The sequence below is a fragment of the Sciurus carolinensis genome, chromosome 9 (assembly GCF_902686445.1).
Source record: "Sciurus carolinensis chromosome 9, mSciCar1.2, whole genome shotgun sequence".
NCBI classification, from domain to species: Eukaryota; Metazoa; Chordata; class Mammalia; order Rodentia; family Sciuridae; genus Sciurus; species Sciurus carolinensis.
Window position 1 is genome coordinate 29,460,266 of NC_062221.1, and position 17,426 is coordinate 29,477,691.

The following is a 17,426-nucleotide window of genomic DNA, read 5'->3' on the forward strand; positions in this document are numbered from 1 at the left end:
TTTCAGATACTTGAAAAATCTTTTAAAAAAAGTGTCATTGTCACTTTCCTTGCCCATGACTTTTAAAATTGTGATGGAAATGCCTGGAATCTAGAAGAGCACATATTTTAGTTGTATGACCTGTAAAGTAAAATTCATTATGGCAAGTAGTACCAAGAGATTACTCCTAAAATTTCCTTTGCTGATCAATATATTGTAAATCAGAGTAATACTTCATTCAGGTAGAATTGTAGCCTTGAAGATAAAAGGGCTATAGGACCCATTACAGACCACGTATGACTACTGCAGAAACAAAATGGATCACAACAGATGAGAGTCAACTATCACAAAACCAACATGTGGTTATTTCATGCTCAGCTATTGTGCAGATCTGTTAACCTTATAGGAACAGGTCATCACACTCTGGTAAATGATTATATATCTGAATAATATGTTCTTTTAAATCCTTATCAGGAAAGAAGATCAAAGGCAATTTTCATTTTTCTGGATAAGAAAGTTACTCACATTCACTCTTTCCACAGGCTATGACAATTTTTCTGCAAAGTATAATCTGAAGGGATCTAAATCTTTTTGACATTTTCTTTTTTGATGACAATATGCTAGTTAGATCTCATGAATGAGATGTAAGATGTTCTTTGAATGACCTGACAAAACAAATGTGTATCAGAGAGTAAGAAAAACATTAAAAGCTCTCTGTCTTTTCACTTGTAAATTATCCAATAATGGGTATAGCTCAGTGGTAGATTGTATACTTAGTGTATGTGAGGTTCTGGGTTCACTCCCAAGCACAAAATATAATTATAATAAATAAAATAGTTAATAGAGTTCAAGCCCCCAAAACTTCCTTTATGCTTAATTCAGCAGCTATTTTTATATAGTTTTATTAATTTTCTTCTCAACAGTTTTGGACGTAACAATTCAACATTTCCTCTTTGTTAAAATGACATTGGTGAGAAAAAAATTATATTATTTACTTCCATTCCCTTGGAGCTACATTACACAATATTTTTTTATTCTTTGACACTGTTTATATCATACATTCCTGGGTAGCTAAGAGTTGTGAGGATATATATAGAATTATACAGTCAAGAAAATTTATCCCTCAATGGAATCATAATTCTATCTGCAAAGTGGAATTAGATTCTCTATACACATTAATTGCATCTGAGGATATCTGCTTCTCATCTCTGGAAATTTCTGGAAAGTTTCTCTTCTAGTTAATTTTGACAGTCTCTGGGCATTTTTATTAACTGTTAGCAATTGCTTCTGGTGTCCATCAATGGATGAATGGATGAAGAAAATATGGTATGTATATACAAAGGAGTTTTATTTATTCATAAAGAAGAATGAAATTATGTCATATGCAGGAAAATGGATGGAACTTGAGAACATTAAGTGAAAGAAGCCAAACTCAGAAAATCAAGAATCATTTGTTTTTTTGTATATGTAGATGCTAGAGAAGAAAAAGGAAAAGAAAAAATGGAAGGGAGACTAATCAGAGTAGAAGAAAAGGACCAAGGGCAAGGCAGAGTGGAGACAAAGAGGAAATACTGGGGAATGATATTGACCAAATTATGTAGTTATCTTGTCTGCATATATGAATATATGGCAATAAATTCCACTATTATGTATGATTGTAATGCATCAATAAAAATATGGAGAAAAGTTTTCTGGTGGAGTCTTTGGAACTTCTAAATATAAATTATGCTGTTGGCAAACAGATAATTTGGCTCCTTTTTTTTGTGGTGCTGGGGATTGAGCCCAGGGCCTTGTGCTTGTGGGGCAAGCACTCTACCAACTGAACTATATCCCCAGTCCTTCTTTTCTTATTTGTATCCCTTTAATTTCTTTCTTTTGTCTAATTGCTCTGACTAGAGTTTCAATGACAATGTTGAATAGGAATGGTGAAAGAGGGCATCCCTGTCTTGTTCCATTTTTAGAGGAAATACTTTCAGTTTTTCTTCATGTAGAATGATGTTGGCCTTGGGTTTGATGTATATAGTTTTTACAATGTCGAAGTATGTTTTTAGTAACCCTAGATTTTCTGGTGTTTTGAACATGAATGGATGCTTGTATTTTATCAAATGCTTTTTCTGCATCTTTTGAGATAATCTTGTGATTCTTGTCTTTATTTATGTGGTGAATTCTATTTATTGATTTCCATAGGTTGAATCAATCTTGCATCACTGGGTAGAAACCCACTTGATTATTATGCACTATCTTTTTAATGTGCTTTTTGTATGCGATTTACCAATATTAAGAATTTTTGCACTGGGTACAAAGCAACTCAGTGAGACCCTGTCTCTAAATAAAATAAAAAATAGGGCTGGGGATGTGGATAAGTGGTTGAGAGCCCCTGAATTCAATCCCCAACACCAAAAAAATTTTTAAAAAAAATTTTTTGCATCCATGTTCATCAAGAATATTGGTCTGAAGTCGTCTTTCCTTGATGTGTCTTCGGTTTTGGTATCAGAGTGATACTAGCTTCAAAGAATGAATTTGGAAGTGTTCCCTCTTTTTTTTTTGTTTCATGGAATAATTTGAGGAGGATTGGTGTTAGTTCTTCTTTAAAGGTCTGGAAGAACTTGACTGAGAATCCATTTGGTCCTAGGATTTTCCTTGTTGGAGGACTTTTTCATGGCATCTTCAATTTCATTATTTGAAATTGATCTGTTTAAATTTTCTGTCCTCCTGATTCAATTTGGATAGGTCATAGGTCTCTAGAAATTTGTATAACACCCATAAATCAATTGCATTCCTACACACCAATGAAGAATCAGTTGAAAGAGAAACCAGGTAAACTAACCCAATTCAGAATAGCCTCAAAAAGAAAAGCACTTGGGAATCAATCTAACAAAAAAGGTAAAAGACCTATACAATGAAAACTACAGATCAATAAAGAAATTGAAGAAGATCTTAGAAGATGGAAAGTTCTCCCATGTTCTTGGACAGGCAGAATTAATATTGGTAAAATGGCCATGCTTCCAAAAGTGCTATACATATTTCATGCAATTCCTATTAAAATTCCAAAGATGTTATTCATAGAAATAGAAAAAACAGTCATGAAATTCATTTGGAAAAATAAGAGACCCAGAATAGCCAAAGTAATCCTTAGTGAGAAAAGTGAAGCAGGAGGCAACACAACATCAGACCTTAAATTATACATAGAGCTATAGTAACAAAAACAGCTTGGTATTGGCACCAAAACAGACACGAAGACCAATGGAATAGAAAAGAAGACAGAGACATACCCACATAAGTATAGTTATCTCATATTAGACAAAGGTGTCAAAAACATTCGTTGGAGAAAAGGGAGCCTCTTTAACAAATGGTGCTAGGAAAACTGAAAATCCATATGTAATAGAATGAAATTTTACCCCTATCTCTCACCTTGCACAAAAATGAACTTGAAGTGGATCAAAGAACTAGGTATTAGGCCAGAAACCCTGCACATACTAGAATAAAATGTAGGCCCAACTCTCCAACATGTCAGCATAGGAACTGACTTCCTCAACAAGACTCTAAAGTGCAAGAAATAAAATTAAAATATCAATAAATGAGATTGTATTAAACTAAAAAACTTCTTTACAGCAAAGGAAACAATCAAGAGTGTGAAGAGAAAACCTATAGAATGGGAGAAAATCTTTGCCATCTGTACCTTAGATAAGGCATTAATTTCCAGAATATACAGAGAATTAAAAAAGCTTAACACTAAAATAACCCAATCAATAAATGGGCAAAGAGACTGAACAAATGCTTCTCAAAATAAGAAATATGATCAGTCAACAAATATGAGAAAATGTTTGACATCTCTAGCACAGTTAGAGAAATGCAAATTAAAATTACACTATTTCACCTCACTCTAATCAGAATTGTAATTATAAGGAATATAAATAATAATAAATGTTGGCAAGGATGTGGAGAAAAGTACACACTCATACATTGTTGGTGGTACTTCAAATTAGTGCAATGACTCTGGAAAGCAGTATGGAAACTCCTCAAAAAACTAGGAATGGAACTGCTATAAGACCTAGTTATCCCACTCCTTGGTATATATTCAAAGGAGTTAAAATCAGCATACCATGGTGATGCAACTACATCAATGTTCATAGCATCACAATTCAAGATAGCTAAGCTAGGGAACCCATCTTCATGCCATTACTAGATGAATATAGTATATATGCCCTTACAAGAAAATATAGTGTATATATATATATATATATATATATATATATATATATACACACACACACACACACACACACACACACAATGGGGTATTATTTGGCCATATAGAAGAATGACCTTATGATATTTGCTGGTAAATGGATGAATTTGGGGACTATCATGCTAAATGAAATAAGCCAATTCCAAGAAACCAAAGGTTCAATGTTCTCTCTGATATATGGATGATAACACACAACAAAGGGTGGGAGGGGAAGATGAGAAGTTCAGTGGATTAGACAAAGGGAAATGAAAGAAAAGGGGGAATAGGAATAGGAAAGACAGTGAATGAATCTGAGAGAACTTTCCTATGTATATATATATATATCACAGTGAAACTCCACATCATACACTTCCATAAGACTAATTAGAGTAAGATATATTCCATGCTTGTATAAATATGTCAAAATAGATTCTACTATCATGTATAACTAAAAAGAACACATAAAAATAAAAAATATGGAAAAAAACATGATATTGGCTTTGAGTTTATGATAAAGAAACCTTATGATGTTGAGGTCAGTGGCTTATATCCCTAGTTTCTTCAGTGTTTTTTTTTTTTTTGTCATAATGGGACCTGTGTTTTGCTGAGGGCTTTTCTTTATTCATTGAAATGATCAATTTGTGCATATTAAATAATCTCTATAGACCTGGGATGAAACCAACTTGATTAACCTGTATAATGTTCTTGATGTGTTTATGATGTATATTGCTAACATTTAATTAAGGATTTTTGCATCTACATTCATCAGGGATATTGGTCTGTAGGTTTTTTCTCAGATATGTCCTTGTCTGGTTTTAGTATTCAGGTGATACTGGCTTTATAACATGAATTTGGAAGTGTTCCCTTTTCTGCTTTGTGTTTCATAGAATACTTTGAGGAGCCTTGATATTAGTTCATAATTTAGGCCTTTCTTTTTATTTTGGCTATTTGGGTGAGTGTTTGTCAATCTTCTTTATTTTTCCAAAGAACCAACTGTTCATTATATTAGTCCTTCGAATTTTTGAATTTGCTATTTCATTCATTTCAGCTCTCATCTTATTTCCTTTCTTCTAATGGTTTTAAAATTGTTTTATTCTTGCTTTCCTAAGGCCTTGAGAAGGAGCATTAGATTGTTTATTTGGGATCTTTAACTTTTTTTTAAATGGAGGCAATAAATTGATGCTATGAACTTTCCTCTTAGTACTGCCTGCACAGTGTTCCAGCAACAATGGTGTGTTGTATCTCTATTCTTGTCTGATTCTAGGAATTTAAAAAATATTTCTCTTATTTCTTTGATGAATTATTTATTGTTCAGAAGTGATTGTTTAATCCCCATGTGTTTACATAGTTTCTATAGTTTTTTTTGCTCTTGATATCTAATTTCATTTCATTATGACCTGAAAAAATACAAGAAATTATATTGAGTTTTTTCTGTATTTGCTAAGACTTGCTTTGTAACTTAAAATATATTCTATTTTGGAGAAGGTTCCATGAGCATCTGAGAAGAAAGTGAGTTCATCTGTTTTTGGGTGAAATATTTGATAGATGTCTGTTAGAGTTCATTTATTTATATTTTTTAGGTCTGAAGAATTTACTAAGTTGATGTCCTATCTATTGTTGAGAGAGGTGTGTCAAAATCATCCAGTATTATTGGGGTCTATCTGAGGCTTTATGTTATGTAGTTTTTGTTTTATGTATCTTAATGTACAAGGAGCATAAATATTTACTATAATTGGGGCATAAATATTTACTGTAATTATCTCTTCTTGTTGGGGTATTCCCTTTACCAATATGAAGTGACATTTGTTTCTTCTCATTAATTTTGGCTTGAAGGCTATCTTGTTGGATAAAAGAGTAGCTACTCCTACTTACTTTTAGCTCTATTTACATGAAATATCAGTTTCCATCCTTTCACTTTCAGCCTGTGGATGTCTTTGTATGAGAGATTAGTCACTTGCAGACAACAAGAGAGGTTAATCTCTTGTTTTAAATTTATCCTGCCAATCTATGTGTTTTAAATGGGGAGTTGGGACCATTTACATTCAGTGTTATATAGAGATATGTGTATTTTGACTGCCATTTTGACTTATTTCTAATGTTTTAGTTGATACTAATTCTCATTTGATTGACTACTCTTTTAATGAGATTCATCCTTACCCACACTCTGGATTTTGTTTTTAGCTTCTGTGTGTGGAGTTTTAAAACTTATTTTTTGTAGTGTTAGTTTAGAAGTCATAAATTATATTTGTTCGTGCTTATCTTGGAAGATTTTAATTTATTTTTCAATTTTGAAGGATAGCATTATTGTATATAGCAATCTTAGTCAGCAGGTATTTTCTTTCCCAGGCCCTCCTGGATTTTAGAATTTCTTTTAAGAAATCAGATGTTATTTGGATTTCTTTCTAAGTATGACCTGATAGTTTTACCTTGAGGATTTAAAAATTTTATTCTTGTTCCATATATTTGGCATTTTAATTATAAAGTCATAGAGAGGTTCTTTCCTGAGTCTGTTTGAGGTTCTGAATGCCTTCTGTATCTTGATGCCCACTGCAATCCCAAGGTTTGGAAAATTCTGTGCTATTATTTCACTGAATATGTTCTCAATGTCATCAGCCTGTGTCTCAGTTCCTTCTTTGCTTCCAATAATTCTTCAGTATGGTCTTTTAATTTTGTCCCAGAGTTCTTGGATATTCTGATCATGGTTCTTTCTTTCTTTCTTTTTCCTTCTTTCTTTCTTTCTTTCTTTCTTTCTTTCTTTCTTTCTTTCTTTCTTTCTTTCTTTCTTTCTTTCTTTTCTTTTCTTTCTTTCTTTCTTTCTTTCTTTCTTTTCTTTTTTGTTAATGCTGACTGTTCAAATTTATATACCTTGTCTTTAAGGTCTGAAATACTGTCTTCTCTGTGATCTAATCCATTGGTGAGTCTTTGAACTGAATTTTTATTCAATTTGTTGAGTCTTTCACTTTCAGGCTTTCTTTTTCAGTTTTTTGGAATCTCTATCTCTTTATTGAAATTCTATTTTACATTCTGAATTTTGTCTCTTAGTTCATTCATTAAGTCTTTTAGTTATTGATAATTTTTATAATCAATTTTTTATTTCATTGCTATTTCATCTATACCATTTAGATGTTGGGAATTATAAACTTTTGGAGGCATTTAGTTGGTATATTTCCTCATTTATTCAGAGATCCTAGATTTACACGTCTTTTGAGGATTCCTCTTCCTTTTTTTTTTAATGTGGAGGCCCTTTAGTAAGTAGTTCTCTCTTTATAATAAACTCTGAGTAAATGTATGTCTCTACTTCAAACATATTTGATCAACAATAGTACCACTTTGAGAGAACATAACAATGTTAAGTTCAACATCAGTACCACTTTGAGAGAACATAACAATGGTAATTTGAATATTAAAATATCCCATAAAAGGTATTTCTAATGATCTCTACAATTCCATTAATGAAGGAGAAGAATGGATGAGAAAAAAATTGTTTTGTATTTACAGGGTGTACTGGGAAGACTGTCTCTCTTCTACTTGCCTCTTTAGTGTCTTTAAGGTCATCAGAATCATCCCCTGTAAATCCAGGTAGGCTGAGCTAAGAGTCCCAAAGCATATTGAAATTTCTTTTTCCTTTGCTGGGTGTTGAATCTCATTGAAAACATACTGGTTACTCTAAAATTAACTATCAAAGGAAGATAAAAAACGTCATTCTAAACTATGTAGAATGTTGTTTTGATTCTGTCTTCATAATCCCTTCACCTTCTTGTTCTATATCTTCCTGCATGCTTCTGTTGATGTCACATGCTTGGAGGTCTTGGTCTGGACTAATAGTAGTTCCATGATGCTTTTTCTCAACAGGCACAACCAATCAGTCAAATATATTCATGACTCTAGGCAAACCTCCCAACTCTCCCCATGGTAAAGGCTATGCAGAATATTCTGATCCTTTTTTGTCATTTTTTTTTTACATTTTTTCAATCTCCTCAATATACACGAATATGTTTAATAGTACATATTTGTGAATGTTGAATGCAAATATATTTATGGGTGCATATTTCCCAATTTTTAATTCTTTTGTGCTTATTAGCATTCATTTTTACAATTTGCTTTGTCTTTTGTGAGAGAAATGAAATAGTCCATAAATTACTCAAAATAATTTAAATTTCTTGACTTGTGTACAACACAATTTAATTCCTTATGTTATGTATGCATATATACATATAATACATATCTATACCTATATCTATTATATCTACATCTAATCTATATCTATCTATATCAAGCATTACATAGCCAAATACTCATGATCCAAGCATAAGTGTACAAATAAGAAGCATTCACCATTGTAGGACATGAATTGTAGGGAGGCCTGAAGGTAGAGGGAAGGACATGTTTTTGAGGCAGAAGAGTAGAGTTGTTATGTGCATGCTCTGTCAGATGTAAGCTGTACTTAGGCAATTTTTACAATGCTTTCAGTCTGCTTGGCCTAACTGACAATTATAAACTGCTTCACCCAACAATACCAAATACACATTCTTTCCAATGGCACATGGAACATTTGCCAAAATAAGTCATATTCTGGTACACAAAACAATTCTTAATAAGTTTAAAAATATTCAAATTGTACAAAACATTTTCTGACCTAATTTAAACTGATCAGAACTAGATTTAAATTAAAAACCAATACACAAAATATATCTGCAAAGTCCCCCAAATGTTTAGGAACCAAAATAACACAGGTTGATGAAAAACTAAAATCCTTATAGGTCAAGAGGAAACTAAAAAATAAATTAGAAATTATTTAAAATGAATAAATATAAAAATGATTAGTAAGGCTGAAAAATGCCCCCCACCAATATATTCACATCCTAATCCCTAGAGTTTAAGGATTTTAGCAAATGGGATTAAATATCTTAAGTCAAGGAGATCATTCTGACTATTCAGGTGGGCCCTTATTAATTTCCTCAGGCTACTGTAACAAATTACTATAGCTGGGTGTTTTAAACAATATAAATTCATTGTTCAACAGTTCTGAAGTCTAGAAGCCTGAAATCAAGATGTCAGCAGGACTGTGTTCCCACTAAAACCAGTAAGGGACAATCCTTCCTTATCTCTTCTAAGTTCTGGTGTTTTCTGGCAATCCTTGGTGTCTCATGGCTTGATTTTGCATTATTGCAAGTCCTATCTCTGGGATCACATCACCTTCTTCTGTGTGTCTCTGTTTTCTCTTTCCCCAGTCTTATTGAATTAGGACCAACCTTAATCTATTATGACTTCATCTTAAATTGACCATATTTGCAGAGACCATATTTCTTAAAAAGATCAGAGTCATAGGTTCTGGGAATTAGGACTTTAACACATTTTTTCAGAGGATACAATTCAACTTGTAACAATGCTACATATCATAACAAGAATCCTTATAAAAAAGACAGAGAGGGAGATTACACACAGAGGAAAAGATGATTTGAAGATGGATGAAAAGATTGTAGGGATGATATTTAGAAGCTGAGGAGCATCAGCAGCCACCAGAAACTAGAAGAAGGAACAGATTCTTCCCTTTGAACTTCTGGAGGGAATGCAGTCATGACAATAACTGGACTTTGCTCCAGCAAAACTGACTATGAATTTCTGGTCTTTAGAACTTTAAGAAAATAAATTTATTTTGTTTTAGTCTACCAAATTAGTGGTAATTTTTTAGAGCAACCATAAGAAACTGATGTTCATAGTGGTACTGTTTACAATAACTAAAAGGTAGAAACAACTTAATCTATCATAGGATAAATCAACAAACTATAGTATAAACTATACAATTAATTGGTGTTATTCTATAAAGGTGAAGTACTGATAGATGCTATAATGCGGGTAAACCAAAAAACATCATAAGCAAAAGAAGCCAGACACAAAAGTTCATACATTGTATGATTCCATTTATATGAAATATCTAGAATAGGCAAATCTATTGGGATGGAAATTTGATTGCTGGTGGCCAAGGGCTGGGGAGAAGATGGAATGGGTGGGTTTTCTTTTGCAGTGATAAAGAATATTAAAGACTATCCTTTCAGGCAGTTTTAGGTTCTCAGCACAATTAAGCAGAAAATACAGAGTTCCCATGTCCATTTTCCCTCTACAAACTCATAGGTTCCCACACTATCAGCATCCAGAACAAGTGTGGTATGCTTGTTGCCATTGATTAAATAATACTAATATTTTTTTTATTACCCGAAGTCCATAGTTTACATTAGGGTTTGCTTTTGACATATCAGTTTGACAAATGTATAATGACATATATCCACCATTATAGTATCACATAAAATAACTTCATCATCCTAAAAATGCTTAATTCTAGCCAGGTGTGGTGGTACATCTGTAATCGCAGATGCAATTTAGAAGGCCAAGAAGGGCAACTTATTGAAAACTTATCTCAAAATAAAAAAATAAAAAAACTAGGGATGCAGCACAGAGCTTGCCTAGTGTGGGTGAGGGCTTGGGTTCAATCCTCAGTACCAGAAAAAAAAAAGAGTCCCATTCTATTTTTGACTTCCTCTTGTTCCAAACAACTGGCAACCACCAACCTTTTTCCTGTCAGTATAGTTTTGTTTTTTGTAGAATACCCTATAGTTTGAAGCATATAGTAGGTAGCCTTTTAAGATTGGTTTCTTTTACTTAGTAAGATGCATTTAAGTTTCCTTTCTGTCTTTTCATAATTTGATATCTCATTTATTTTTAACCCATTACTGGATGTACCACAGTTTATTCATTTACATACTGAAGGATATTTTGGTTACTTCAGAGTTTTGGCAATGATGAATAAAGCTGTTGTAAGCATGATACAGATGTTTTTGTGTAGTTATAAGTTTTCAACTCATTTGGGTAAGTATCTTAAGCATGATTGCTAGATGGTATGGTAATCTTATATTTTTCTGTGTAATTAATAAACTGCAAAACTCTCTTCCAAAGTGGCTATACCATCTTCTATTCCTACCAGCAATGAATGAGAGTTTCTGTTACTTCACATCCTTGCCAGCATTAGGTGTTGTCAATTTTTTGGGTTTTAGGCATTCTGAAAGGAATGAAGTAGTATGTACACCCAATGTGGGATTCTGTTAATTGCTGAGTACATTTATTTCAATTGTGCCCTCCAGAACTGGGGAAGTAACAACAGGATGGCTTCAGGGACCCACTGGACCCATTGTGAGATGGACTTGAGTTAAAAACTCTATCGATCATCTAATGGTGAGTATCCTGGCATTAGCTTCAGTTCAAAGTCAGTGTTGGGGAATGAGTGTGAATAATCACTATGGTAATGGCTCTTGGTCCTGTTGGGAAAGGCTGAGAGAAATATTGAGAATAAATATCTGGCAGTATAATAGGCTCCCTCCTCAAAGGGGAAAGTTTTCCCCTTCATCCATGGAGTTTTAAATCTGTAAATTTACTCAAGTCCAATGTAGTTGAGGGACTATGATTCAAATGACTTGATTAGAGGACTATGGTGAGAGGTACATGGGAGTAGAAACATGAGGGATATTTGAGATGATGGAAACGTTATATATTTTGACTATAATTTTCAATATCTTGGGTTGTGATTTTGTACTATAGTTTTGCAAGATGTTGTTACTGGGAGAAATTAGGCAAAGGATACATGAGCTCTACTGTATTGTTTCTTTTTTTTTATTATTCATGGTAAAGACTGCTTTATTATTGGCAGTCAGTACAAGTCAATAAATATTGATTCCCAAAGAAGAACTCAGTTATTTATCAGATTACTGGTCCATAGAGAGCTGAATGAAACTGAACCAAATGATTGCTGAGATGACTGTAGTCAATTCTGCTTATTGGGAAATGAAGCCATAGCCAACTGATACATGGCATGTGCTGTTCCACCAACTGTCAAGAATCATGGTGGTTCTATACAGCAGGGCATCAGCTACCCCATCCTTTGGATGCACTGGAATTCCATTATCTTCCAGAAGCAGCTTTTGTTTCTCTGGAACTTTATTTTCCAAATGCCTGTGTGAATCAGTGCTGGTGGTCCTTTGGACAATCTGATGAAAACCCAGCAGATTCTGCAGCATCTTGCCTTACTCATTGTCACCAACTGCAATGAAACAACTAAATGCCAAGAACAAAAATCATCACACTCCCCTCTGTATGGTTTCTTATAATTGCATATAAATCTACAGTTATCTCAAAATAAGAGTTTAATTAAAAGAAAGAAAAAAAGGAAAAGAACTCAATTAAAAATAACAGAAGATAAAGGAATGGGGCTGGTGTGTAGCTTAGTGGCCTAACATGTGATGAGACCCTGGGTTTGGTCCCCAGCACTGCAAAAGTAAGTGGTGGGCAGGAAGGTAAAGGATTGACTAATAACCTACTAAAAGAAGCTCAAGTAATCAGGAAAATGGACATTATAACTATAAACCACAGTGTGATATCTCTATACACATACTATAATGATTAAAAATAATACGAATGAGTGAGATGAAATCTCAATGTAGTTTTTTTTTTTTTTTTTTTTTTACTTTTTGCCCTGTTTTTTTTTTTTTTTTTTTTTTGTAAACAAATGGGATACATGTTGTTTCTCTGTTTGTACATGGCGTAAAGGCATACCATTTGTGTAATCATAAATTTACATAGGGTAATGTTGTTTGATTCATTCTGTTATTTTTTCCCTTCCCCCACCCCTCCCACCCCTCTTTTCCCTCAATGTAGTTTTGAGTGGAATCTCCCTAATTGCCAGAGATATTGAACATTTTAAAATATGTTTGTTAGTCATTTGTATTTTGGTTTAGTTCTTTTGCCCACTTATTGATTGAGTTAGTTGTTTTGGGGGTTAAGTTTTTTGAGTTCTTTGCATATTCTGGACATTAATGCCCTATCTCACTCCAGTAAGAATCACAATGATCAAGATTACAAACAACAATAAATGTTGAGAGGATGTGGGGATAAAGGTACACTCAGACATTGTTGGTGGGACTGAAAATTAGTGCAACCACTCTGGAAAGCAGCACAGAGATTACTCAAAGAACTAGGAATGAAACCACCATATGACCAAGCTCACTCTTCAGTGTATATACAAAATATGTAAAATAAGAATACTACAAGGACTGGGGACATAGCTCAGTTGATAGAGTCCTTGCCTTGCAAGCACAAGGCCCTGGGTTCAATCCCAAGCACAAAAAATAAATAAATAAATAAATAAAAAAGAATATTACAGTGATGCAGTCACATCAATGTTTATAGCAGTACAATTTACAATAGCCAGGTTATGGAACCAACCTAGGTGCCCTTCAACAGAAGAATGGACAAGGAAAATGTGGTATATATACACTATGGAATATTACTCAGCCATAAAGAAGAATGACATTATGGCCTTTGTTGGTAAGTGGATGGATCTGGAGACTATCATGTTAAGTGAAATAAACTAGTTCCCAATAGTCAAAGGTTGAATGTTTTCTCTGATATGTGGAAACCAATCCAAAATAAGGAAAAGGGGAGAGAGAAAGAAAAAAATAAAGGAAGAGAGAATTTCTTCAAAATAGAGAAAAGATCAGTAGAGGAGACAAAGGGATTGAGGAGGAGGAAGCATGAATTAGAAAAGGGAAGAAAAGTAAAATGAGTCTGATCAAATTTTCATACATGCATAGATGGATATGGCACAATGTGTCCTGGCATTGGGTGAATCCACAGTACACTAATTTTAAAAAAAAGTATATTGAAATGGATTGAAGAGGGATCAGTGGAGTAGAAGGAGGGGAGGGGATGGTCGTGGGGAACTGCTGGGGATTAAATTGGAGCTGGTTGTGTTCCATGCTTTTTGTAATTGTGTCAGGGTATACCCTGGTGTTGTACATAACTAAAAAGACAAAATTTAAAAAAAAATATTAATGAGAACATGAGATTTTGAGGAGTTTGTGAAGGCCTAGTCATATAGTCCTCTACCAGTGTCTTGTTTCTAAGAGATCAAATCAGAAGTTTTTTTTGGGGAGTTCTTAATGTTAACACATAGATAATTCTTAACCATGTCTCTGTGTGTGAGGTTCTGAAGCACAGCCAGCACTATCCTAAGTCCTAACTTGGAGGCATCTACCCTGCCAAATGAAAACAATGGTAAAAGAGGTTAGTAAACTGTAGATTTTTATTTGAGACTTTTGTAATTAGCATAAAAAATAGAAAGTAACTTTTTAGTTGTGCTTTTGCTTTGAACCTTTGTCCCCCACCACCCCTGGCATTGAAGGGACTGACCTGCTTTATAGGACACTACATGGTGCTTTTTTTCCAACCATGTTTAATAAGTGTTGGTATTTATCACTAATTGCTCCTTTTCAACCATTTTTAAGTAGTTTTTTTGACTGTAAAATATTTGTTAGACAAAAACTGGGAATTCTTAAGTTGATTTGGAATTCTTGACTTTAACTTGATTTGTCAAACATGCATATTTTTTTCTAAAGTAAAATGAAGGGGGCTAGGGGTATAGCTCAGTTGGTAGAGTGCTTGCCTTACATGCGCAAAGCCCTGGGTTCAATCCCCAGCTCCAACAACAACAACAACAAAAAAAGTAAAATGAAAGTGAATCATGGAAGAAATATTAAAGTACTTTAAATACATAAGATGCAAACATTTATGACCATCCATGTCTATCCCGGAGTAAGCATTAAATAAAAAAGTTTTCTTCAGTTTTTTTTACATTGCCTTTGTTATTTATTTAATTGCAATTTAATAAGGTAAGTGAGTTCCTGGCTCTATCATTTATATGAAAAACCAGTCTTCCAGTACTAGGTTCTTTTGCTTGAGCCCAGCAAGCATTGTCCTTCCTCCTTGGCTTCTACCTTCTTGCCTATTTGATTAGATGGTAGATAAAAGTGAGACTGTGCTGAGAACTTACCTTAAAAAGATCTTATTTAGTGTTGAGGAACACACAAGCTCTTAACCTAGCATGAGCAAAATATTGGGGATTTTGGTAAAAGTTTATGAAAATTTGAACATATTTCAGAGGGTAAGACTTAGGGCATGAATGCTAAACCCAAGGCCAATTTCATTCTAAATGGAGAAACATTGAAAAAATTCCCTCTAAAAATGGATAAGGCAGAAATGCCCTCTTTCACCACTCCTATTCAATATAGTCCTTGAAACCCTAGCCAGAGCAATTAGTCAAAAGAAAGAAATTAGAGGGATATGAATAGAAAGAGTGCAAACTATCCCTATTTGCCAATAATATGATTCTATATTTAGAAGACCCCCCAAAAAAACTACACCAGAAATCTTCATGAACTCATAAATTCAGCAAAGTAGCAGGATATATAATTAACAGCCATAAATCAATTGTGTTCCTTTACACCAATAATGAATCAGCTGAAAGAGAAATTAGGAAAACTATCCCATTTACAATAGCCTCAAAAATAAAACAAAATAAAAACAAACAAACAAACAAACAAACAAAAAAACCCCAAATCTTTGGGAATCAATCTAACAAATAGGTAAAAGGCCTATAAAATGAAAATTATAGAACACTTAAGAAAGAAATTGAAGAAGATCTTAGAAAAAGGAAAGATCCTCCATGTTTTCAGATAGGCAGAATTAGTATTGTAAAAATGACCATACTACCCAAAGTGCTCTACATATTTGATGCAATTTCTATTAAAATTGAAAAAGCAGTTATGAAATTCATTTGAAAAATAAGAGGCTCAGAATAGCCAAGGCAATCCTTAGCAAGAAATGTGATGCAGGGGGTATCACAATACCAGAACTTACATTATACCACAGAGCTATAGTAACAAAATAACATAGTATTGGCACAAAAACAGACATGAAGATGAATGGAACAGAGTAGAAGACACAGAGTGCTGAGATTTGCTTTGAACTCTTGATCCTCCTGCCTCATCCTCTGAGCTACTGGGATTACAGGTGTGTGCTACTGTGCCCAGCTACTTCTTACTTCCTAATGTGATAATCCAAGGTATAGAAGCAAAGAGTTGTGCTGAACACTACTGATAAGTTTGACTGCCCCATTGCCAACTTCCAAGAATTGAAGTTGTAACCACTGAATTGTATCAGGAATATGAGTCTACTGGGAGTTGACTTAACTAAGAATTAGTCTCATCAGCCACCAGATTACACTGGTGTTATGCAACCTCAGACTCAATGTGAAAATAGAACTAACACTTTTAAAAAAATTGTTTGTTCTATTGACAGCAGAATGCATTTTGATTCATTGTACACAAATGGAGTACAACTTTTCATTTCTCTGGTTGTATACCATGTAGACTCACACCCTTTGTGTAATCATACCTGTACATAGGATAATGATGTTTGTCTCATTTGACCATCTTTCTTTCCCTATCCTTTCCCCTCCCCTCAGTTTCCTCTACACAATCCAACATTTCTCCATTCTTCCCTTACCAACTCCCCTCCTTATGTATCAGCATCCACTTGTCCGAGAAAACATTCGACCTTTGATTTTTTTGGGATTGGCTTATTTCATTTAGCGTGATATTCTCCAACTCTATCCATTTACCAAATGCCGTAATATTATTCTTCTTTATGGTTCAGTGATATTCCACTGTGTATATACACCACAGTTTCTTTATCCATTTAACTGTTGAAGGACACCCAGGTTGGTTCCACAATCTGGCTATTATGATTGAACTGCTATGAACATTGATGTGGCTGCATCACTGTAGTATGATGATTTTAAGTCCTTTGGGTATAAACTGAGGAGTGGAGGAGCTGGGTCAAATGGTGAGTTCATTTCAAGTTTTCTGAGGAATCTCCATACTGCTTTCCAGAGTGGCTACACCAATTTGCAATCCCACCAGCAACGTATGAGTGTACCTTTTTACCCACATCCTCGCCAACACCTAATGTTGCTTGTATTTTTGATAATAGCCATTCCAATTGAAGTGAGATGAAATCTTTGAGTAGTTTTGATTTGCATTTCTGTAATTACTAGAGATGTTGAACTTTTTTTTTCATATATTTGTTGATCAATTGTATATCTTCTATGAAGTGTCTGCTCAGTTCCTTAGCCTATTGATTGAGTTATGTGTATTTTTGGTGTTCAGTTTTTTGAGTTCTTTATAAATTCTGGAGATTAGTGTAGAGCCAACATTTTTAAGTTGGGTAGTCTCTTCTCTGGTACACTGTTATCTAGAAAAAGAGGATTTTACTTCTAAGTCAGGGTTCCTTTGCTTTTAAAAAAAAAATCTTTAGTTGTAGATGGACATAATAC

General features: G+C 33.8%; 1 pseudogene; it reads right to left on the reverse strand.

Moving 5' to 3' along the window:
* Window positions 1-12,020: 12,020 nt before the first annotated feature.
* On the reverse strand, window positions 12,021-12,273 carry LOC124992372 (cytochrome c oxidase subunit 7A2, mitochondrial-like; annotated as a pseudogene).
* Between the last annotated feature and the right edge of the window lie 5,153 nt (window positions 12,274-17,426).